The sequence below is a fragment of the Vicugna pacos genome, chromosome 25, assembly GCF_048564905.1.
Source record: "Vicugna pacos chromosome 25, VicPac4, whole genome shotgun sequence".
Taxonomy (NCBI): Eukaryota; Metazoa; Chordata; class Mammalia; order Artiodactyla; family Camelidae; genus Vicugna; species Vicugna pacos.
Window position 1 is genome coordinate 10,820,919 of NC_133011.1, and position 25,016 is coordinate 10,845,934.

Below are 25,016 nucleotides of genomic sequence, written 5' to 3' on the forward strand. Positions count from 1 at the left end.
GAAAAAACTTTTTTTCCTGCTGTTAGCAAGGCCGTGAAATGTTCTGCTTAATAAAAAGAGAAGAAAAAGAGAGATCTCGTAACTGGCTGAAAAACCAGGTCCTGGAAACTCTGTATAAAAAGCTGCAATTGTAAGAGGCACCCACATGAAAGACAAGAAAGATTCTTCAATGTTCTTTTTTCAAATTTAAGTTTCTATACATATAAGCGCTCCTCCTTGATGAAAATAAATCCCACCAACATTCTGAGTTTGGCTTGCCTTGGAATTTCACAGTGCTCTTTAGGACAAAGGTATTGGAACAATATTTTTGGCCCATCTTGGCAAGGCTTTCAGGAAAAAAAATGTAAATACCGTCAGTCTCCAGGCTTCTTAAGGTCAGTAGATGAGGAAAAAATCATTTCTAGAAAAAGGGAAGCAGCCAATGAATGTTTACAAGCTGAATGGGTTCTCAAAATACTAGAACATTCAAGGCTGTACTCAAATTATACTGTTCTTTAACTGGGGGTTAAGATCAGAACCCAGGAAAGCCCTAGAGAGCAGCCATAAAATCTTCTGAGTATGGTGGGAGTTGACAACAACCCGCTGGCAGCATCAGTGGAGCAATTATATATATGGCAGTGCCAACTGAGGCAATGGAGAAGGCAAATTCTGGAAAGATCCCTCAGTTTGCCTTCCAAAGTCCTGGGAAGAAAATTAAAAGTAGCAGCTTACTTATTGATCTACATGGGGGCAGTCTGCCTTGAAAATTTTCATTTCCTTTTGATCAACTGTCAAAAGGAAACAATGTAAATCCTACAATTACCCTGAACAAAATGTCATTTAACTGTCATGAAACTTCTATATCCAATCAATAATTTCTTTGCTCTGATCTCAAAAAATAAGGAAAGAAAAAAATATCTCTGTAAGTGGCACACAGGACCTATGCTCTATTCTGTCATCTTGGCCCATTCCCTGCCTCTACATAGAAGCTGGAACATGTTAGTATTACTGGCAGTATTTGTTACTGATCAGCATCAACCTCCCTATTTATTGAGCCCTCCCAGTTTCTACTGGCCTGTTGTACCACTGTCCTGCCGGGGCCCAAAGCTGTGTCCATTAACTATTGCTGTTCTCACAGGCTGACAACAGCTTCCAAATTACAAATAAAACCACCATACTGGGGTACGAATAAGCACAGACCCTACTTTCCCTTAATAACTCACTACAGATTTATCCTCTTATATAAATTTCTTGTAATTTTTTTTGTCTGAACCACTATTCCTACCACCACTTCAGATGATGAGCTAACTCATTAAACTTGCTGTAGGCATACCTTAGAGATATTGGAGGTTGAGCCCCAGGCCACCACAACAAAGTGAATATTGTAGTAAATCAAGTCACATGAGTTTTTTTGTTTCCCAGTGCATGTAAAAGTTATGTTTACACTATACTACAGTCTATTCAGTATGCAACAATACCATGTCTCAAAAACAATGTACATACCTTAATTAAAAATACTTTATTGCGAAAAAATGCTAGACATCATCTGAGCCTTTAGCAAGCTGTTACCTTTTTGCCAATGGATGGTCTTGCCTTGAAGCTGATGGCTGCTGACTGGTCAGAATGGTGGTTGCTGAAGGCTGGGGTGGCTGTGGCAATCTCTTAAAACAAAACAATAATAAAGTTTGCCACATCAATTGACTCTTCTTTTCACAAACAATTTCTCATTAGCATGCAATGCTGTTTGATGGCATTTGACCCACAGTACAACTTCTTTCAAAACTGGAGTCAACTCTGCTACTGCTTTATCAACAAAGTTTATGTCATATTCTAAATCTTCTGTTTTCTTTTCAACAATCTTCAAGAAACCTTAACAAACCTCAAGAAATCTCAAGAAACCACTTTCTTTGCTCACCCATAAGAAACAACTTCTCATCCATTTAAGTTTTATCATGAGATCACAGCAATTCAGTCCCACCCTCAGGCTCTACATCTAATTCTAGTTCTCTTGCTGTTTTTACCACATCTGCAGTTACTTTCTCCACTGAATCTTGAACCCCTCAAAGTCATCCATGAATCAACTTCTTCCAAACTCCTGTGAATGTTGATATTTTGACCTCTTCCCATGAATCACAAATGTTCTTAATGGCATCTAGAGTGGAGAATCCTTTCCAGGAGGTTTTCAATTTACTTTGCCCAGATTCATCAGAGGACTCATTGTCTATGGCAGCTACAGCCTTATGAAATGTATTTCTCAAATAATAAGACTTGAAAGTAAAAATTACTCCTTGATCCATGGGCTGCAGAATGGATGTTGTGTTTTTAGGCATGAAAACAACATTAATTTCATCATACATCCCTGTCAGGGCTCTTGTGTGATCAGGTACATTGTCAACGGGCAGTAACACTTTGAAAGAAATCTTTTTTCTCTGAACAGTAGTTGTCTAGAGTCGACTTAAAATACTCAGTAAACCACGTTGTAAACATGTGTGCTGTCATCCAGGCTTTGCTGTTCTATTTAGAGAGCAAGGCAGAGTAGATTTAGCATGACTCCTAAGGGCCCTAGCATTTTCGGTGAGCATTGCCTTCAACTTAAAGTCATTAGCTGCCTTAGCCCCTAATAAGAGAGTCAGCCTGTCCCCTAAAGCTTTGAAGCCAGGCGTTGATTTCTCCTCTTAAACTTCGAAAGTTCTAGATGGCATTTCTTCCAATATAAGGCTGTTCTGTCTACACTGAAAATCTGATGTTTAGTGCAGCCTCCTTCATGAATGATCTGAGCCAGATCTTCTGGATGATCTGCTGCGGCTTCTTGCATCAGCACTTGCTGCTTCGCCCTGCACTTTGATGTCATGGAGACGGCTTCTTTCCTTAAACCACATAAACCAACCGCCGCTAGCTTCAAACTTTCCTTCTGCAGCTTCCTCACCTCTCTCAGCCTCTCCAGAATTGAAGAGAGTTAGGGCCCTGCTCGGGCTTAGGCTTTGGTTTAAAAGAATGTTGTTGCTGGTCGGATTTTCTACCCAGACCAGGACAACTTTCTCCATGCCAACAATAAGGCTGCTCTGCTTGCTTATGATTTGTGTGTTCACTGGAGGAGCACTTTTAATTTCCTTCAAGAACTTTTCCTTCGCATTCACACTTGGCTAACTGTTTGAGCAGGAGACTTAGCTTTTGACCTGTCTTGGCTTTCTACCTGCCTTCCTCACTAAGCTTAATCATTTCTAGCTTTTGACTTAAAGTGAGAGATGTGTGACTCTTCCTTTCACTTGAACCCTTGGAAGCCACTGTAGGGTTGTTATTATTTTTTTTTTACTTTTTTTATTGAGTTATAGTCATTTCACTGCAGGGTTATTAACTGCTTTAATTTCAGTATTGTTGTGCCTCAGAGAATAGGGGGGCCCAAGGAGAGGGAAAGAGACAGGGAAGAGCACGTCACTGGAGCAGTCAGAACACACACACTTATCAATTAAGTTTGCCAACTTACATGGGCACAGTTCATGGCACCCCAAAACAATTAAAATAGTAACATCCAAGATCACTGATCACAGGTCGCCACAGCAAATACAATAATAATGAAAAAGTTTGAAATATTGTGAGAATTACCAAAATGTGACACAGAGACATGAAGTGAAAAAACGCTGTTGGAAAAATGGGGCCAATAGACTTGCTCAAAGAAGGGTTGCCACAAACCTTCAACGTGCAAAGAATGCAATGCCTTTGAAGTGCAGTAAAGCAAAGCACAATAAACTGAGGTATGCCTGACACTCTCCTTGTGAAGTTTCTTTAGCTCAACATTAAGACCAGCTGAAAAGGGCAAAGATTTGAATGACTACTATCTGCCCAGCAGGGTGGAAATCTTTATATTAATTCTTTTACTTCATGTTGACATGAATACTGTGAGTCAAAAGTATTATTGCCATCTTATAGGTTATAAAACTGAACACACAGTATTCAAGATCACAACTGCTGCTTCGTTTCTGTGACTGTCTAAATTTGTGACACCACTCTCCACCCCCACCCCCCGGCCTGGGCAATGGCTGGAGACTTCTCAAAAATACAGATAGCTACATATCCATAAATCACCACCACACTGCACCACTTCAAGGATCCATGTCCCATTATGTGGGAAAAGCACATCCTGGAATTGTGCAATGCAGTGGTTCCAAGTATTACATCAGACTGAAACAGTTTTGTGTCTGACCCAAACTCCCAGAGTTGTGCTGGGAAAGAAAGGATTTCCTTAAAATCAGCCTCTGTGACCAAGAATGTACTCCCGCAAGTATCCTCTTTCTCATAATAACCCAGTATCAATCACTTATTTTTCTTCTAATCCTTAAATAAATTATCCTTCTACCTTACTTCCCTCTTATCCACAAGCTAAGACAATTAGCTCTATACTACCTTAAAAATAAGCAAACTTTATTTCCAAAAAGGAGATACTTCATGATTTTTATGAGTGAGGCACTGTGACAGGTGCTGGAAATGCAGTATACAGATGGAGGAAACCAAAAAAAAAAGATCACTTCAACACAACATGTGGATTGAAAATCCAACCACCTCTCACTACCTCTGGTCCAAGCCACCTTGGACCACTTCTCATCTTGATCACTGTGGTATCTCCTGAAGGCCTCTACTTTTGCCCTTGCCCCATGTTATAGACTGAACAGTTGTGCCCCCCCCCCACCCCTCAATTGCTATGTAGAAACCCTACCCCATAATGTGATGGTATTAAGAGGAGGGAGCTTTGGGTAGTAATTAGGATGAGATGAGGTCATGAGGGTGAAGCCCTCATGACGGGATTAGTGTCCTTAGAAGAGTCATGAGAGCACTTGCTCCCTCTCTCTGCTCTCCGCATGCCAGGATACAACACGAAGTTGGTGGTCTGCTGACTGGAAAGGAGCTCTCACCAGAACCTGACCATGCTGGCACCCTGATCTCAGACTTTCAGCCTCCAGAACGGTAAGAAATAAATGTTTATTGTTTATAAGCCACCACGTCTATGACACTTTGTTAGAGCAGCCTGAACAGACTAAGATGCCCCCACTCAGTCTACTCTCCATAACACAGCCAAAACAACCCTGTTAGAACAGCAGTCAGACCAAGTCATGTCCTTTGCACAGAGCCCTTCAGGGACTTCCCAATGCGCTTGAAATAAAAGCCAAAATATTTGAAAGGCCCCCAAGACTCTGCACAGTCTGTCTCTGCCCCTCTCCCCCGACACGTCACCTCTCTGACCTCAGCTGCTTCCTTTCTCCCTCACTTACTCAGCTCCAACTAAAGCGGGAAGCACAGCCCTTCCTCGGGGTTTTTGTCTTTACTGTTCCCTCTGCTCAGCGAACTCCCCAGGTATCTGCAGGACTCAGCTTCTCCCCTCCCTGGTGTCTTTACTCAAATGTGGTATTCCCAGTGATGCTCTATCTGATTACTGAATTAAAATTGCAGCATGTTCCCTGGCACAATCCAGTCTCCTTCTCTCCTTTGTTTCTCCTTTGTTTTTCTGTATCTTATTCATTTTTCGAATGATCTGTTTCTCCTCCGTAAGATGTACGTTCCTGACAGTTGGGATTGTTGATAGTTTTGTTCAATGTTTTGTATACCCATCGTCTAGAATGTTGACATCCAGTAATTGATCAGTACATATTTGTTAGATGGATGAGTGATGAATGGATGGTGGATGAATAGCTGGATGGACTGAGGAAGGATGAGTAGATGGAAAGGTGAATGGGTGGGTAGGTGGATGTGTACACGGGGTATTATGCGAATGCAAAGAAGAGGAGAATACCTAATGTAGCCTGAGCTGATGGGCTGTGAGAAGGCAAAGCCTTTAGTCCACCTGGTCACACCCCCTTCATGGGTCAGTTATACAATGAATATGCCTTCTTCCCCATCTCACTCTTCATGACAGTTTTACAGTGTTTATTTTTATTTTTTTCAAGAACTATTTTCTAGGCAGCATAATTGTCATCATAGAAAAGGTCAGTCTCTTTGGGCTCATCTCTTTGTAAAAGAAAAATAAATAAACTCATCTAAGTTCAACAATTCCTTTAATATCTTGACAGAAGATAATTTAAAAGGACTTAACAAGGAACCTCTGTGTATTACAGAAGATTTTCACGGTCACTGTCCAATTCATTATACAGCATTATAAAGACTCCACTATATTATAAAGGTCTTGTTTTTATAAAGTTAACTCATATGGATGACATCCTGTAACATTCTGTGCACTTCTGACATTAACTGCTTTGTTATAAAAGCTTTCCTGTGTACAATTCTGGGAGTGATTTTCATCTTGGCCCTATCTCTGTCTCAGCAATCATATATTGAAACAGAATCTAGCAAACATTCTAAGCTGAAGCATATTGACAGAATACATGCTTTTATATAACCACAATGCAAACACCCTACACTGCATCACCTGTTCTAATCCTCGCTTCTTCAGACATTCGACGATATTTTCTATTTCTATTTCAACAAATTTTCTATTTCTATTCTTACCTAGGACTACATGTGACTATTTCATTAATAAGTAAGAAATGTCAAAAGAAGATTTTAACATCTATCAGTAAGTTTGGCAAATATTAAAACTGCTGTTGAGAATCACATCTTTAACCCCCAATGGTGGGGGATGGAGGGACTGTGGAGGTTTGTCTTCAAGTCCTGGATGTACAACTTTTAAATGAACTGCTGATCATGATGGCTTCCTAATGTCCTTGAACTTATATTAAGGTGCAGTGGACACCTGGGTGGCATTCATCATCAAGGATAATGAAAGTGATTCACATTCCAAATCATCTTCTTAAAAAATTTTTGGCAACTTGTTGGCTCGCAAGAGACTGTGTTTTCAGTATCATATTGTGGCTGCCGGTGAGCGCATAACAGGAGTAACAGAAACATTGGCTGTGCTGTTTTCTGGGCTTGGTGTGTGCTGACATCATTAGTATTACCCTATTCACATTTCTTTGCAAGAATCATTCTAAGTTACTTGTCCTCTCTATCAGAGGACGGAAGACCATGAACTCCAGAAGTTCACTTCACTACGGATGAACAAGAGGCAACATGAGGCAACGTGTGGAAAGTAAACAAGCAAGTCAGGGGTCACTCTGTCCCTCTGAGACGTGGGAAGCCCCTCGATCCTCAGGAGACCTCACGTGGTCATTGTCACGGGGCTGTCTGACAAAAAACTGACAAAATGCTCAATCCATACTTTCAGTATTGGTAAAGTTTAATTTCTTTCTGATTTTTAGAGGAAAAAACTCTAAATAGTTTCCTTTTGCAAGCAGTGGACTATCTTGGGCACCCTCCAGGGTGTAGCAGACTGTCCACTGGTCTAGTAGGAGTGGCACTAGACTTAGACGGAAATTCCTCAGAACATCACCATGAGAACAGTCTACAGATTGAAATCCACGCCAGTCTGAGAAATGATTATTATTGCTCAGGAGGGCCTACCTGTGTCATTTGGATTATTGTAACCTGAGTCCATAACCTCATATGGACCCACTGTCAAATTCATCTCCAGTTCTCTGATGAAACAGAATGGTGATAATCTGAGAGGAGAAACGGACCCAAGCGTATCTGAAACTAGAGAGATCATGGCCCCTCTCCACTCTCCCCACTTCTATAGCTGTATATTTTCCTTGAAAGAAAAAACCGGGATGCATAAGACAGACTGGGGCTCCCCTAAAACGCTGTGGGCTCACTGACCTTTTCCCATGAAGCCGGAGAGCCCCCTCCTGGGTGCGCCCTGCCTGGGCCCCGGCACCTCCTCCTCTGCCCCGGCGTCTCGGCACAGGGGCCTGGGTCAGAAGTGCCATGTGCTCCCTGTGACTTCATCTGGAATATTCTAAATCTAGACAGCCAACCACAGATCGTGGTTGGCTCCACTCCCATCCTTTCCAGCTAAATCCACAGGAACCCTAGTCCTTGTCAGGAAATCCAAACTTTTCCCGGCCCCAGAGGCACAGAGATTCTGCTTCTGCTGCTACTGTTCTCATGCAGCAGCCGGGATTCACACATTCTTTTATGGATGGAAACATTCTCCTTGATGTTTTGCTACTACAGATAAAGAGAGCCCTCTCGAGCAAACCAGATCTACCTCTGGGTCTTGCCAGGGCCGTGCCATCAGCCTGACTCTCCCCAGGAAAGAGGCGCGGGTGAAGAAAGAACACACGTTGCCCGGTCTCCAAGGGCCGGACTTTGTGACCCGGGCTGCGTTTTCAGGTATGTTATCGCTCATTTACATGCATCCGACCCTCCAAAAGCAAAGGAATGCAAACCCTCCTTTCTCCGCCTCCTCCAGGGGAAAGAAACACTCCTTCTCTCCCTCCCTCTCTCTCTGTCCCCAGGCCCACAAACCCGCGGGACCTGTTGTCAGGCCTCTAACAGCCTGACCCTTCTGCTCAAAGCATGGAGCTCAGACCTGTACATGTGACAGGGCATGTCAGCTCCTTCCCCCATCAGAAACACATGGTATTCTATTCTCTCCATCTTGGTTTCTAAAACAATTGTTTTCACGGCTTCCCTGCACACAGCCAGGTTTGACAATCAGAAACGATTTCTTTTTCACAATGACAGCACAATGTTAGACTCAATACATGAGTGACCAACCTGGTGAATTTATAGCCCTGTTTACAGTGAAAACCGTAGCTACAAAGCACTAGGCTGCCTTAGGTAGTCATTGCATCAAACCTGAAATACGAGAAATGGTTGTTTATTATTTTAAACGAACACCTGACTTTAGGGACCTACCCAGTAAGAGACATGCTTGGGATTAATGAGGATGTTTCCTCACATAAACGGTGAAAATTCCAACATAAACACTGTGGGCTCTGACCTGGCAGAGTGGGCTGTGCTCCCGCCACCACCGGGAAACTGCTCGCAGCAGGGCTGAATGGATGCTGACTCACTGCTTACCTGGCGGGTCCGAAATGGCTGGGTCAGCTTGTATCGGTCCCTCTGGGGTGTCTTTCACACTTAGTTTTAGAAACGTATCCACCATAGAAACAGCTCTGGAACATTCCCTTACTTCGTGGTCACGTGGCAGTATGGTGGAAAGTGGGTATCACAGAGCCTTCAGCCACTCTGCGAGCCTGCACCCCGAGAGACACTGAGGTCCGTGGACTTGCTTTTACGATGCAGCCCTGTTCCTGTGCCATAGCCTCCCCTGTGCTCTGAGACTGAAACTGCCCGGGCCTCTGTTTCCTCACACGTCAGACAAAGGAGTCAGACAAGACAGGTGCATCTCTAATTGAACGTGCATGCAAATCACCTGGGGGTCTTGTTGAACTGCAGATTCTAATTCAGTAGGTTTGGGGTGGGGCCTAAAATTCTGCATTTCTAGGAAGCTCTCAGGGGGTAAAAATGCTGTTAGTCTATGGACACGCTTTGAGTAGCAAGGAGTTAAAAGACTTCTAAAGAGATTTTTCTTGCTGCAGTTTTTTCCCATTCAAAATGATGCAAAAGGCTAAGCAACAAATGTTGCAGAATAATAATAATAATAATAATAATAATAATAATAATAATAATAATAATAAAGCTGAACATCTAAAGATTGAAGTCTCTTAACAATAACCCAGTTCAGCAAACTGCCCAAGCACTTTGGCCAGGACTATTAATAGTTTAGTTCGACACAGCACATAGGACCCCGAATGTCTACAAATTTCTTCACTTTTTTCCCCCATGAGAAATTAAGATGAAATTAGTTTTTTTTTTACAATGTTATTGACCGAGGACAAATCAACAATTAACTCCCAGTTCAGATATCCTGAGGCCTGAAGTTTAATTCCAAGAATTGTTATCCAAACTTGGGGGAAAAACATAGAGAGAGAGAGGTGTTTAAAACTGTGTCAGAATACCAATTTAAAATTTGCAATTCTCAGAGTGAGGATAATTGTTCCCCTTCTCCCAATGTAAGTTTCATCTGGAAGGAATAGTTAGCGGAGGAGAGAAACAGCAGATCCGGGTGAGGCTGGCAGCGGCGAGGCAGACCCGCAGCCGCCCTCGGTGAGTGAGAGCCTGGCTCCTGCTACTTGTGAGAATGTGCAGAAGATTATCCGCCGAGACACATGATCATTGTTTTGTAATCACCTCAGGGAAAGTAAGTCCCTTCTTCTCTCCATAATTGGTCAGAGTTAGAAAGGGACCAAATTATGGGCGCCTTCTGGGAGGGAATTTGTAAATCCGTAAGCAGTCCCAGGACCCCCGGCGTCAGAACTGGCTCGCGGGATAAAGGAAGTTTCGACTAGAGGAAGGAGGGCATAACCATGTGTGCAGGGCGCATTAAGTGGTGCACTTATCTTACAGCTTCCTCCAAAGGACACCTCTCTCACATGTGACGAGGTGCCAATGCCTCCTGCCAGGGCTAGCCTCCCCAGATGCCCCAGGAATGACCTGCGGGCTTAGCACCGGCAGGCCCTGAGCCAAGGAGAGCCAGGCTTCAAGTTCTGCTAGAAACATCTTTCCCACTAGCGACTGGGCTTGTTTCTCACGCAGAGCACGCACCGGGGGTGGCTGGGACACCCGGCGGGCCTTTAGTTTCCCTGGTTTCCTGGCCCCTCAGTCGTCTTCTCATCCCAACTGGAACTCCATGCTGGCCCTGTATGGGGGCACTGGACTGCTCGGGACCCCACTTTAAGGACCTCCTTGTTCTTCTGGGCTAGCTGACAAATCTCATAAAGGCATCTACACAGATGGGTAGCACATGGAAGCATCATTCCCCTGAGGAACAGCATCTTTAAAGAGTGAGGCAATGTCTTACCCCCAAATAATGACTCAGATGATATAACACAATGAACAGGTAGAAGAAACACAATTGAGGGGTTGATGCAAGAGTGAAACAAAAGTGCTTTATCCACTCATCCTGGACTAGGCCAACATCAGCCCAAGTTTTGGCCAAGTTAAACTATACCAAGTTCTTGAGAGAGAGTCACTTTTCAAATGTAGCTGGTTTTTATCGCTTTCATCTGTTGACTAGAAAGGGTTAGAGACGGGTGACTTCCGATTAAGGCACTGGACGAAGCCTCTGGAGGCCTGAGTCCTGGGCCCGCCTCTGCAGCTCACTAGCTGCGTGACTGTGGACAAGTCAATGCTTTGTACCCAAATCCTCATTTGTAAAGGGAGGAGGCTGAGCTGGCTCCAAAGTTTCCAAAGGTTTTGTTCATTTTATTCTTTTTCAGGGAAACCCTTTATTTAAAAGGAATCTCACGCAGAAGTCCAATTTGCAAAGCAGATTAAAACAGTGTGTTTGGTTAGGTAGCACCATGTCCTGTAATAAACCTCAAATTTTCACAGCTGATAATCCGATGCAGTACTTCCTGATTGGCTTTCTATTCCATGATGATACAGAGACCCACGCTCCTTCCATCCGTGACTCTGCAACACTCCAGGCAGTGGCTCTCAGTCAGGGCTCATTTTGTCTGCCCTCTCGCCCTCAAACCAGAGGACACTTGGTCATGTCTGGAGACAATTTTGGTCGCTACAACTTGGAGGAGGGACTGCTGGCATCACGTGGCAAGAGGCTAGGGATGCTGCTAAACATCCCTCAGTGCACAGGACAGGCTCTCACTACCAAGAACTGTTCAGCCCCAAATGCTAACAGTGCTGAGCTTAAGAAATCCTGAGTTAGGTCCTGAAATTCTGCATATCCAGCCAGTAGAAAAGGAAGAGCACAGAGGACCGCCACACAGGAGTCGGGTAGACCAGGGCTAGAAGTGACGCGTATCGCTCCCACTCATGAGCTCCACTTGCTTATGTAACCATCCCTAAATCCGTGTGTGTGTGGGGGGGGGTAGGGGTGGAGCTGGGGTGGGAGAGATGTGATTTCTGACCGAGCAGCTACTTCCTGGAAGCAAATCCGTGCTACACAAGGGGCAGCATGAAGAGCTGGTGGACAGCCAGCTGTCTGCCACCCAGTCTCCTCAGCTGAACACACCTAATAACGAAGATTACAAATGACGGCTACCTAACAGGGATAAGGCAGAATCATGTAGGGCCTTGTTCCCCAAAGTGTGGCAACATCTGGGAGTCTACCAAAGACCCCCAGTGCTCATAAAAGGCATGGTGAGAGCCAGGCCCCTGGATGCCAGGATCACACAGGAGATGCGCATGGAAATGTACCATTTTCAGACAAACTGCACTTCCCACTGCAGGGAGGGGGCTGGGCTGTGCTTCATGGAAGGGTCTCTTGTCTATTTGAAGAGTGAAGATGAATACAGTCAAATGTAATAAGGGGATTAAAAATGACACAGTGGATTTACTCTCTTTGCTTCTCAGTCCAGGACAGGGCAGTCATTTATTTCCTCAGTTACTATCACTAATCAGACAGTGGCCCAGTTTCAAAGGACACGGACAGTAGGAAACACAAATGAAAAGACATGAAAATTGTGTTAGGTTTTCAGAAGAAAGGTCAATGAAATAAGTCAAAATGTCTGCACCCGGACCCCTTTCTGCTCCGGACAAGCAGTGCTACGGGAGGGTACACTTGCCCTTGCCTGGGCCTTGGCACTCTCCTTGGCAAAATGTGGAGACTGGCCTGGAGCAGCAGTTTGCAAACTGTGTCCTGGGGAAGCCCTTGGAGATGCAAATGGAGCAAGTGAATGGGGATCAGTCCCCACATCCAACTCCACTTTGTCTGACACACCACACGTCAGTGTAAAGTTTTGTTTACAACATCTGAAAACCCCCGAAAGAGACCATCGCTCATGTCCAATTCTAACAGTCTGTGATTAGTGCACATGACAAGGACAATCTCAGTAAAAATCTCTATTTATTCCACAATAAGACAATTTTTTTAATCTCTGAATTTTAAATTACCATTGAAAAGGTAAAATTAATTTGGCCCAACCCTTTAGTTCTCTGTATACGTTAAAGTTAGTCTCGTGTAGAAGAATACAAAATGAAACCCATCATGGCCTGAAGAGAATCTTGTAGATTCTAAATATCAGTCAAATTGAATTTTTACATATCAAATATGGGTAACTCTGAACAAAAATCTATAATAAATTCGATTTTAGTGTGACCTATCACAGCTGTTCTCAAACTCAGCACCTGCTGTTATCAGCCACACTGCTTTGACAGGGTTAAGGGACCTTCCTTCTTCCTGCACCGAGACCCGGGGAAGCTCTCCATTCCTGATCACTCCACAGTGATGAGCTTTTAAAATACCCAACACAACAGTACTCTCATTTTCCCACTAGGAACCAAGACCTACTTCCGCTCGCAGGTGGCATTCTCTCTGTACCTGGAGCCAGCAGGCCCCGTGTCTTGCTTGATGTCATTCCTGAGCTATAAACCCACTGAGAACAAAACGGAGCCCCCTCAGTGTATAGCGTGGCACTTTGTACACACAACAGAAACCCAGCAAATAACTAAACACTGGTGTAAAGTACATGCGACAAAGACCAGAAGATGTAAATCAAACAATTTAATTCTCTTACCTACTAACATTTGGATATCTATGCGATTCAATCAGATTTTGCTGAATAAACAAAATGTGCTTCTAGAAACTCCCCAAGTTGGAACTTTTGCTCCAACTTTCAGAAGCAGCAATTACTTCCCACTTTCTTTACTTGAAAACAATCACTGCCACTGGGGCTGCCCTTGGTGACTACCCCCTCCCATGACTGACAGGCATCACTATTCTCCACAGGCAAACCACTGAGATTGTGAATACAAATCTTGTTCCCCTTAACTAGCCCCCCAGCCCTACCACAAAAGCCCTGAGAATAACCAAGTTCAGAGAGATCATTGTGGACCCTCAATTAAACCCTGATCCCCACCAGCAGAGCAATAAAACTGGCCCTTGTATGGGTTACAATGGTCTCTTAAACCAGTGATGGACAAAGGTGGACAGTGTTCTATGGGCTGGTGAGGTTCTCAGAATTGAAATACATTCTCTGTTGCAATTCTGTTTGTTGCTCTGTCTCCTCTCTAAACTTTAAGACCTTGAGACAAGAGTTCGTCTACCCTTTCACTCTTAGGTCCCAGACCCTAGCACAACGCCTAGCACATGGTACCTGTTGAATGACTGGATGAACAAAAGCAGACAGAGTCATTTGATGAGCCATTATTAATACAGTGTATAGCCATTTTTTGGTGTATGACCACAACCTGATTCTCTTAAGGAAGTGAAAAAATGTAATATAATTCAAGTTCTTATAGTCTTCTGTAGTCACTGAATATTCAAAAGTTTCCTTCCTGAAAATTAATACTTTTCAGGAACAGGAAGATTTTTGGAGAAGTTCATACTAAATGATCTAGGGACAGATCACTGTATTCCAGATGTTTTGTAAGCTACCTCAATCTGTATTCATTCATTCAAATCAAAATCTGACAGTCTAACATTTGGTGCTTCATTGGAGGGTCACTGGCTAGACCAGTGCTTTGTTTTGTTAATATGTATGTTTTATTTAAAGAACATTGACTGACACCATTATTTCAAGGCACCTGCACAGGTTGTGGAACACTGCTAATATCAGAGTTCAGTGAGAGAACCAACACTCACAGCAAGATCCCCGAGTCACGAAGCAAAGCATGTGTTAGGCCTTTTTCCCAAAGCAGGGAAATCATAAAAGATTCTTCACACTAAGAAAATAATTCAGCGTTTATAGGGTTATGTTTTAGCCACCTGTTCCCCATTCCTTTGGGGAACACCTCCTTCTCATTGCTGCCAATAAAAATAGATACCATAGTAGCAACAAGGGATTAATGCAACATACCTTTACTGAGCCCCAGCCAAATGTCAGAAACTGTCGGGGCACTGGTCATATCAAAGTGAGTAAGATATGGTCCCTGCCTTCAAGTTGCTTCCAATCCAATGCGGAGGAAAGCTGTGCACTGGACAACTAGAATTCCCCGCCAGCCCTGGCGGGACCAGTAGTGAGGAGGAAGCACTGTCAGCACAGGTGAGAGAGAGACTGTGACGAATTCTGTCCGGCGAAGGTTCAAGATAGTTTCTCAGAAGTAGGGTTTACACAGAGATAACACCTCATACCTGCTAGAATGACCCTCAACAGAAAGACAAGAGATAACAAATGCTAGCAAAGGCGTGGGGAAAGGGAACCCCTGTGCACTGTTGGTGGGAATGTAAATTGGTGCAGCCACTGTGGAAACAGTATGGAGGATCTTCAGAAATTAAAAATAGAACTACCATATGATCCAGGAATTCTACTTCTGGGAATATAGCCAAAGAAAACTAAAACACTAAGTCAAAAAAATATCTGAACCCCTATGTTTACAGCAGCATTATTTACAATAGCCAAGACATAGAAACAACCTAAGTGCCCACTGATGGATGAATGGGTAAAGAAGTTGTGATGTATAAACAATGAAATTTTATTCAACCATAAAAAAAAAGAGAGAAAATCCTACCATTTGCAACAACATGGATGAAACTAGAGGGCATTACGCTAAGTGAAATAAATCAGACAGAGAAAGACAAATACTGTATGATCTTACTTATATGTGGAATCTAAAAACAAAACAAAACAAACAAAAACCCAAACTCATAGAAAAAGGGATCGGATTTGTGCTTACCAGAGGCAGGGGTGAGGAGAGGAGGAATAGGAGGAAGACGGTCAAAAGATACAAACTTCATTTATAAGAAAGTAAGTACTAGGCGTGTAATGCACAACACAAGGACTACAGTAACACTGCCGTATGACGCATGTGAAAGCGGTTGAGAGTAAATCCTGAGTTCTCATCAGGAGAAATAATCTTTCTTTTTTTACTTTTTCTCTTTATTGTATCTATATGAGCTGATGGATGCTAACTAAACTTACTGCAGTAATAATTTCACAATATATATAAGTCAGATGATTATGCTGTACACCTTAAACTTATACAGAGATGTATGTCAATTATATCTCAATAAAACTGGAAAAAAGAGAAGAGGTAGGGTTTAAATTGGGTTTCGGTAGAGAGCATAGGTGGTAGGGGAGGGGAGAGAGTCTAGGCCTTGGGGACACTAAAAACTAAGGAGAGAAAAAGAGAAAGCTGGGTGTCCAGTTCCTGGAACAGTCAGAAGCCCTGTGTAGCTGCCACTTGGCTGAGTAGGAGGCTCAGGGGGGCAAGCTGGTGGAATATAAGAAGACAGTGTGAAATTACACTCCAGAAAGCCACACAAAGAGTGTCAGCCCTCAGTGGTGCCACTAAGAGGGACTTTCTGTGAGGGGAATGACCAGTGGCTTTGCCAAAGGTGACTCAGGGGACTTTACACTCCCCTCCCCACCAAATATCTATCAGTTTCTGCACAGCTGCCTCAAAAAGAAAAAACACAATTAAAACGAAACAAAACATGTTTGTCCTGCACACACTCAGTCAAGGTAAGTCCCCTAGCCTTCTGCTCTACTGCTACCCATAAATATGTAAAAATTCAGGAGCTGCCCCTGAGGGCTTCCACAGTCCATCAGGGTGGGTTTGGATAAAGTCAAAAGAGTCTAGAATAAAGTTGAACCTACGAGGTGGTCTGCCTTCCTTATTCAGTGGTGGCACCACACCAGAGGTAGCTGGGGTAATGAAGGATGCTGAGGTCACTGAGGGGAAACTATCTGAGAAGCTTGTCGTGGATTCGGCTTCCGAGGGCAGGGATCTCATCAATTAGCTGCAGGCTCCCTGTGGCGTAAGCTGCACGTATTGGCAGTAAAACAACTGAAAACCAACTGTGTCACCCCAGGCGGTGCTAAATTAGATGTACAGTGTCTCTTCCACAGCTATTAATAGCAAGGAGCCTGGAGCCAATTAAAAATATGTCCATGTAATAAGGAGCAGGAGGGCTCTTAAATATGTAAAACATCATTGTCTGTCATCCACAGGCAGCCAAACAGAAAAGCACAGGCTGAAGAGCATCTTCAGACAGAAGGAATATACCTGCAGAGACTCTAGGTCTATAATAGGACTAACTGAAAGATGATGGTTCTGGCTTCTAGACACTGGCTAAAGAAAAGAAGTGAATGCAAAAACTGTATGTGAACGCACAGGAACACATATGAGTGAATAAGTCAGCGGCCATTCTTTAAAAAACGAAGTCCAAGGCAAACTCCTTGTGAACTGATGAAAGAATGTTTAAGGAAAAGTGCTGCCAGGGAGGCCCTGCATAGTTCAGCCTATAAAACAGAACACACTTCACAGTTTAAGCTAACTGTGCTTTTTGCTATATCCAAAGCTGATACATTATGATACATACAAAAAGTAAGTTCGTGATCGGCTGGTAACAAAACCGGACACCGTGAAACTGTTAGCGAATCTGGCCAAAGTCTTCTGTCACTTCTTTCATTTTCATCTGAGAGGAAAATGTGATCTTACAAACAGAAGCCATAAAGCAAACAGAACAAATTCTATTTGCAAAGGAAACTGCAGGGCATGGCATTGATTTTTTTTTAAAAATCCAGCTACCTTTGTAGAAAGAAGCGTGCCTATCATTCACAGTTATAAACCATATGTAAGAAAAGTTTGCAAAGAAGTTTGAGAACAGTTTAAACCATTACATCACTTCTTACTTATGGCAAAATGTCAAGACGGATGGAAATAAAAAACCTCGTCATTGATTCTAATGCTTAAAAGAGCTACTCTTAGAAATTATGAAAGTAATTTAAATATATACCAATAATACACCAAAATTAAGTTATTAATATATTTTAAATATTAAAAAGCATTAATTTTACATGGTGATTAAGGCATTATTAAACTTGGAGCTAGTGAAATCTAGCGATTAGAGTGACAGGGCACCATATGTTTATATTTTTAGTCCTATTTATGTGTCAGACTGCAGTCTCAGAGGAACTAAATAGGCCTATTCAAATTTATTTCCAAATCGTCATTTATGTTCTCCTTTCTTATTTTAGTCTCCACAGTTCTTTCTGACTCACTCGGGGCCCTGACACAGAGTTGCAGATGAAGGGCCGGCTGGGCAGTGTGATCAGATCAGCTCCGTCACTCAGGCTGGGGCAGCGCAGCCCGCAGCCGCTGGGCTAACAGGCAGGCGCCACACATGCAGCTCCCCCCGTGGCAGGTCTGGGAGCAACTGCTTGCCACCTCCTCCTTCCTTCCGTCACAGGGATCCTTCATCTGGCACTATTGACATCTGGGTTGGACACTTCTTTGTTTCAGGGACTGTCCTGCGCACTGCAGAATGTTTAGCACCATCCCTGGTCTCTATGAAATAAATGCCAAGGACAACAGTCTCCCCTTTGTTGTGACAACCAAAAACGTCTCCAGACATGACCAAAGGCCCCTGGAGTTGGAGGCAGGGGGCAAAATCATCCCTGGATGATAACCACTCTACTCACAGAACCCTGTTTTAAATCTTGTCCCCATAGAATTCTGTGAGCATTTATGAGCTGTAAGAAAGGCAGTTTCTACTCCTAGCCAAAAGGGGTGAATTTTGACTGGTCTAGATCAGTTACGGTGGACCCACTCCTCTTCTCTGCTGTTGGCTTACACAGCGCATGTGCCACAATTCTGGCCAAGAAGACATAAGGAGTCTGCTGAGGGGCCCAATGAAAGGATTCCTCACTCCTGGGTGTCTTTTGGGTATAACAGACACACACACACACACACTCACTCACACTACAGACAACAAAGGAAAAAAAAGAATAGTGAGAAAAGGGAGGAAGACGTGTATTAGTCCGCTAGGGCTGCTGTAACAAAGCAGCACACACTAAGTGGCTTAAACAGCAGAAATGTGTTGTCTCACAATCTGGAGACCAGAAGTCTAAGATCAGGGTGCCATCAGGGTGACCTTCTTCTGAGGTCTCTCTCCTTGGCTAATAAATGGCCACCTTCTCCCTGTGTCTTTACAAGGTCTTTTCTCTGTGTATCCTTTGTACAAATTTCCTCTTCTTTTAAGGACATCAGTCATATTGGATTAGGACCCACTCTAACAGCTTCACTTTAACGTAATTACATCTTTAAAGCCCTTATCTCTAAATACAGTCACATTCTGTGGTACTGGAGGTTAGAATTTCAACATATGAATTTGGTGGGCGAGGAGCCCACAATTAATCCCACAATAAGGAAAGAAGAAAAAAGAGAAGAGAACAAAAAAGGAACAAGAAGTAGGAGGTTAGTAATCTGTGTTTAAAACCCCCTACAGGGGATGCTGATGCATGCTAAAGCTTCTGAACACACACACACACAACTAAGCTCTCTGTGTCCTTCATAATTTTAGGGCCACGAGTATTTTATTTACTGCAATTTCTCTTCTGTGTTACATTGATCATTTGAAGACACTATTCTGTTCTAAGGATATTGCTTAACTTTTGTAAATGTTAAGTTACAAAATATTAACATGTAAAGAAATGTGGAGAGAAAAATATAAACCAGCCACGTACACACTCCTAGAGTTTTACAAATGTTAACATTTGCCAGAGTTGCCTGCATGTCTTTTTAGAGTTGCTAGGTCCAGCACTGATTTCTCCCATCCTTCCAGTCCTCTCTGACAGCTCGTCTCTATTCCTAAGCATTCTGACCTTTTCCTGCTGCTTCCTAAATCCCTAGGCTGAGACCCCAAGCATGTGATGAAGGTGCACAGTCTCACTAGCGCCCCCACAGGGTGGGTTAATAGCAATTTTCATCAACAGAGCTTCACTACCCCTTCACTTGGGTCTGATCTCATCTGCTGAGATTGGCTTTATGTTCAGACATCTGGGAGGGAGGTTGGCAGTGAACGGAATTGTTAATATCATATGTTTCTCATCTAAAATGCAACTCTAAATTCTTTTTCCTCTTCTTAAAATTCAGGAACAGTGTTCTTTGCGATGAGACCCACCACAGAGAGAAAAGAACAAAGCAAGTTCAGCAGGGATGCCGGGGAGTGGGGGCTTTTAATTCCGCCAGTATTACCTTCTTGTTCTCTTTGTATCTTTTATTCAGCTAATGGAGGAGAGAGAATACCTGATCCTGAAACATAATTAGGTTTATACAGCACTTCCACACATACTTGCCCATTTGATAATACCAGTGGATGGCAACTGATACCCTCAAGACTGTCCTGTGGCCCACTGTGTCCCCAGCACAGTACTTGGCACACTGTGGGCCCCAACTAAATGTTTGTTAAAGAAATGAAGGACAGAGGGATGCCTAAAGTGGCAGATCCAGAATTTCCAGGGAGGCAGGGCCAGGGCGGCTGTCTTGCTGGAAGGGAGCTATTAGAGCAGTGCTTCTCAAAGGAGCAGGTCCTCAAACCATTTGTTTCTCTACCGCACTGATTTCCTCTTCAAGAAAATTTTAGTATTAAAAACATGTCTGTTGAACTAAACAGTGATCTTAGTAACATACGGTTGGCCCTTTTCATCCATGGTTGGTTGAATCAGCAGATGCGGAACCCACAGATGAGGAGGGCTGACTGTACTGAGCCATTTTATGCAGGAGACTTGAGCATCTGTGGATTTTGGTATCTGTGGGGATCCAGAACCAATCACCCGCGATACAGAAGGATGATTGTACTCGATTTACATTTGAGTTCAAGTTCTTATCTCCTTGCAGACCAGTAACAAAGACTTCTCTAATTGGATCAGCCTATGAACCACGCTTTGGGGAAGCTTGGGCCATAAGACCTAACTGAAGGCTGTGTGTGCTCTGTGAGTACATTTCACTTAATTGCATTAGTTAGTTTTGGGTTATTTGGAGGAGATGTACATGGATATCATGGGATGGCCAAAACCTCCTCTGTACAAACTACATTTTAGTGGCCCCACTGAAGCTTAAGAATTATAAATTTTTAAAAAAATTTTTATTGAAGTATAGTCAATTTACAATGTGTAATTTCTGGTGTATGGTGTAGTGATTTGGTTATATGTATATATATGTGTGTGTGTGTGTGTGTGTGTATATATTCCTTTTCATATTCTCTTTCATTATAGGCTATTACAAGACGTTGACTATAGTTCTCTGTGCTGTACAGTAGGACATAGTTGTTTATCCACTTTATATATAGTAGTTAGTATCTGCAAATCCTGAACTCCCAATTTCTCTCTCCACCTCCCCTCCTCCACCCCCTGGTAGCTATAAGTTTGTTTTCTATGTCTGTGAGTCTGTTTCTGTTTTGTAAATAAGTTCACTCATGTCATTTTTCAGATTCCATATATAAGTGATATCCTATATTTTTCTTTCTATCTGATTTACTTCACTTAGTATGACAATCTCCAGGTCCATCCATGTTGCTGAAAATGGCTCTGTTTTATTCTTTTTTATGGCTGAGTAATAAGAATTATAAATTTCAAATAATCTTTATTGACAAAACCCTAGAGTAATGCTTTCTGTTTTGCTTCTGCACAAGATAGAAGCCCTTCAACTGAATGGGAAGGAAGATGGCCATTTGAAAGGAAAAGGCCTTTGGAATTTGCTGGCAGGCTGAAGTTCATCAGTGGCCTGGTTCTTTCACACAGGTTTTCCTTCAAGTTCCTCCTGAACTCAACACCATCATGGCTCTGGATCACTCTAGCCCTGTTTGGGTGAGCTTGAATTGTTTCACAAAGTCTTTCTAGTGCCTAACTTGGTCACTAATCCATCCCAGCTGTACTGGTGACGTCAGGACAGGACGAGCCTGGGAGGCTGGGACTCCATGCAAGTCATTTTAGTCCAGTGGTCCTCAGACTCTAGCATGCATCAGAATCCTCTATAACGGATTTAAAACACAAATTACTGACTCCACCTTCTTATGATTCAGTAGGTCTTGGGTAAGGCCTGAGAATTTGCATTTCTAACAAGGTCCCAGGTAATGTTGTTGCAGCTGGTCTGGGGACTGCACTTGGACAGCCACTCTTCTGGGTACCCAGAACATCCATTTGGCAGTGGGAGCCTCCCATTCCATCCATGAACAGTATTTTTGCAAACTTACCCTAGTAGAGAACTTAGACTGCTACCAAATCTCTCTTCTTTCCCAACGGAACCTCAATTTTATTAAGAGCAACAACATACACAGTTTCGAGAACACTGCATTTTCAGGCTCCTTTCAGCTACAAGTGTCCATATGACACAGTTTTACCAATGAAAGGTAAGTGGACTCCCTGGAAGTCACTTCTGGAAAAACTCTTTAAAGGGGGTTGGCTGATTGTTGCTTTGTTGGTGTCTTCCATCAACAAGTTTGAGTATCACAAATTTCCCATTTTCTTTCCCTTTCTTTTCTGGAATGTGGGCATGATGCTTGAGGAGGTTTGGCCATCAGGGGACCACAAGTGACAAGCAGATGCTACAGATGCTTGAATGGACAAAGGTGCCTGGGTCCCTGATAACATAACAGGCAGTCATGCCAGCTCTGGACTGCCCCCTCCAGACCTCTGATGATGTGAAAAAAGGAAAACCCCTAATTGTTTAAACCATTGTTATTTGGAGCCAATGAGATTCTTAACTAATACACCTGCCACATTAAAGACCAATGCGAGGTGAGGTGCAAGGTTGACTTTGGGGATCTTGAGATGAGAGTGTTTAACTCTAGGCATTAAAGCTCATGAGAAATGGTGATGTTAAGTGAAAAGAGGATGCTGGGAAATGCTCAGGTCTGTCATAGGGATGGGAAATGGTAAAGAACCATCTATAATGCAAAAGGGACATGAGGAGGAACAAACATTACAAATGAAGTCTGAGAAAGGCAATGTCTCAAGAAAGAAGAGAAATGATCCAAAGTTGGCACACACAGGCTTTGGAAGTTGGGAGGCTAATACCGGGCACAACAAGCCTGTGGTTTTGATGTGGGAGAGGAGTTTGCAGACATTTTAAAGGCATGGAGCCCTTAGTTCAGGAAAGCTTTGTAAGAAAAATAGCCAAGAATGGAGCTATTCTGGTTAAATAAGTCGTAAGAGAATCTTAGTCAGTAACTTTTCCTTTCCTATTGCATCTCAGGATCTCCACAGAGCAGCCAGGGCCACGGGGACTGAATTATGAAGAAGAAGTTGACGGTAGAGGTGAGACGTGGAGTGGCTTAGATACCACGAAATGATTCAGAGGGGAAGGAGCAACAGAATACTTGAAAAAACTATTGTCTAGGGATTCAAGACCTCTTAAACATGTTCCAGATCTGTGGAGCTATTAACTCTCAGACTGACGTTAAGAATGCTGTTGGACCTCTGAGAAGTTTGATGTTCAAGGTGCTTTCCAAAACCTAAAAATATCCTAAGTTTGGGGAAATTTTGTTTAGAAAAGAAGAGGACATGTTTTTCAGTCTTTCACACAAAGAGTCATATTGAAATGGTCCAAGATTTTTAATGTTCAGTTGTTCTTTGCTCTAGAAAGTTTCTTTTAAAAAACTGAATCCCTTCTCTACTTTCTGTTTTAAAGGAGTAAAGTCTGTGATATTAACTTTGAATTTTTACACAAATCAGATAGTAACAAATAAAAGAGAAATAAAATCTAGCCTGGAAAATGCTGTTCTACAACATTGCTTCATAAAATTTTAAGATAAATCAATCAAATTTGCATCTGATTCCAAGTATGCTGAGAATTTGTGACTACCTTGTTTTTTTAATAAGATAAAAATTGTATGTTGATACTTAGCACGAATATGGAGCTGTTCATTTGTAAAGTGCCCTATAATAAATGTTTCGTCAGTTATTCATAATGTCACACTGTGAAAGGTCTTTATTTCCCTGCCCACCTTCCATATAGGAAACCAGAAAACCCTGCAAGGTAAAATTCACTCAATACAGCTTGAGGATGGTTGCAATCTGCCTGGCTGCACTAGCGTAGGAATGGAAGCCTCCCGCATCCTAATCTGTCTAAAATTAGACAACGCAGACACTATGATGGAAAGAATCATTCGTTTTATAAACCTGCCTTGGACAGAATTATAAGCAAGCAGAGACAAGCTAGTGCCAACTTTCATCTTTGCCGCTGTGACAGACATAGAATTTGAAAGGGCTCCGAGCCAGGCAACGTGGTACGTTCACATTAAAGACAGACACCCTTTCTTGTGGCTCCCCAGCTGCTCACACGATTCAGGAAGTTCTTCCAAATTCAATAAAGCTGGTACATTTTTTAAGTTTTTTTTTTTCAGACAATATGAATTGAAAGTACTTTCCACCTCTGGTGTGGAAGTACCCCTGTCACAGCCGATGAGGTCCCTGGACCAAACACGTACACAACCCAGCTCAGGTGTTACTCAGAGAGACCTGGTACTGCCCCTGGGAGTGCCTGTCACTAAAGAGACCCTAGTCTTTGAAAGACTCAGAGGAGTGTCACAGGCCCTGGCACCAGCCCCCTGCCCTGCAGAGGAAGCCTCTTCCTGTAGCTGGAGTCCTAGCTCCTCTGGTCTAACAGCGTAAAGCAATTCTTCTGTGGAGCATAACCCAGACGCACCCTGAATCAAGGCACTTCCAAAACACAGGGGGACGGCTGCCCGCACACATGGCCAGGACACACCAGCTGACCTGCGGGGTAAATGAATCTAACAGAGAACACACTGCTTTCTGATAGACTGTATTTTCTGTCGTAAGTAAGTGATGAGAGAGAAGTGCAAATGTATACAGAGCCTGGGAGGGAAAACTACGCTACACACCCGTGTTAAAGAACGTGTGCGGGGTTAATGCTTCCCTTGCATGCGAGCCCTCCTGGAAGACGAGGAATATGCAGATCTGCGGGTTATTGGAGCGCTCTTCGATGCTTTGACAAAACAAAACAAAACAGTATCTTGACCCATAATAAGATACAAGATAAAATGTTGGAAGGCTTAGAATGACTTTTCTGTACCTTGTACATGAGCCTTCTCGTTATGGCACCTTATACCTTCAAATATGTGTGAAGCAGAGGGTAGAAAATGTGTTCTTCCGATTTTCTTTCCTAAGTCTCTGGGACTTAGAGAAATCTATAAATATAGACCATAACACCTGCAATGAAAGCAGCAGCAACAATCATCAGCCCAGTTCTAGGGTCAGAAAGTCATTTAATGAGTGGAGCTGGATTAACAGTTCTCTGAGAGTATCCAGCAGGGTGTTAACAGGATTTACCTGGGAGAGGAAAAGTTCCATGGTACATTGCATTGGAGAAATATTGGATTTAAAGAGGTTTTTCTTTTTTCTTTTTTTCAATTTGAAGGCAACTCAAAGCCTTGTGTA

At 43.0% G+C, this 25,016-nt stretch overlaps 1 protein-coding gene and 1 long non-coding RNA gene across 12 annotated transcripts in view; one reads left to right on the forward strand and one right to left on the reverse strand.

Moving 5' to 3' along the window:
• Nucleotides 1-25,016, reverse strand: part of NCALD (neurocalcin delta) — a 365,895-nt gene that overhangs the window by 95,479 nt on the left and 245,400 nt on the right. For 3 of the 10 annotated variants that reach the window (XM_072949554.1, XM_072949561.1, XM_072949562.1), the window contains one exon: nt 1,549-1,640. The exons of the other annotated variants lie outside the window; for them this stretch is intronic. The gene's annotated coding sequence lies outside the window, so the exon portion shown is untranslated. The remainder of the gene's footprint in view (nt 1-1,548; nt 1,641-25,016) is intronic. 10 annotated transcript variants of the gene reach the window in all.
• Nucleotides 4,801-23,280, forward strand: LOC140689106 (uncharacterized). Of its 2 annotated transcripts, XR_012063982.1 has the most exons (6): nt 4,801-4,938; nt 6,479-7,194; nt 8,038-8,196; nt 20,455-20,549; nt 21,252-21,422; nt 22,810-23,280. It is a non-coding gene; the product is annotated as an uncharacterized lncRNA (long non-coding RNA). The 2 variants fall into 2 exon arrangements; XR_012063983.1 differs by lacking the exons at nt 6,479-7,194; nt 20,455-20,549; nt 21,252-21,422; nt 22,810-23,280 and adding an exon at nt 17,814-18,110.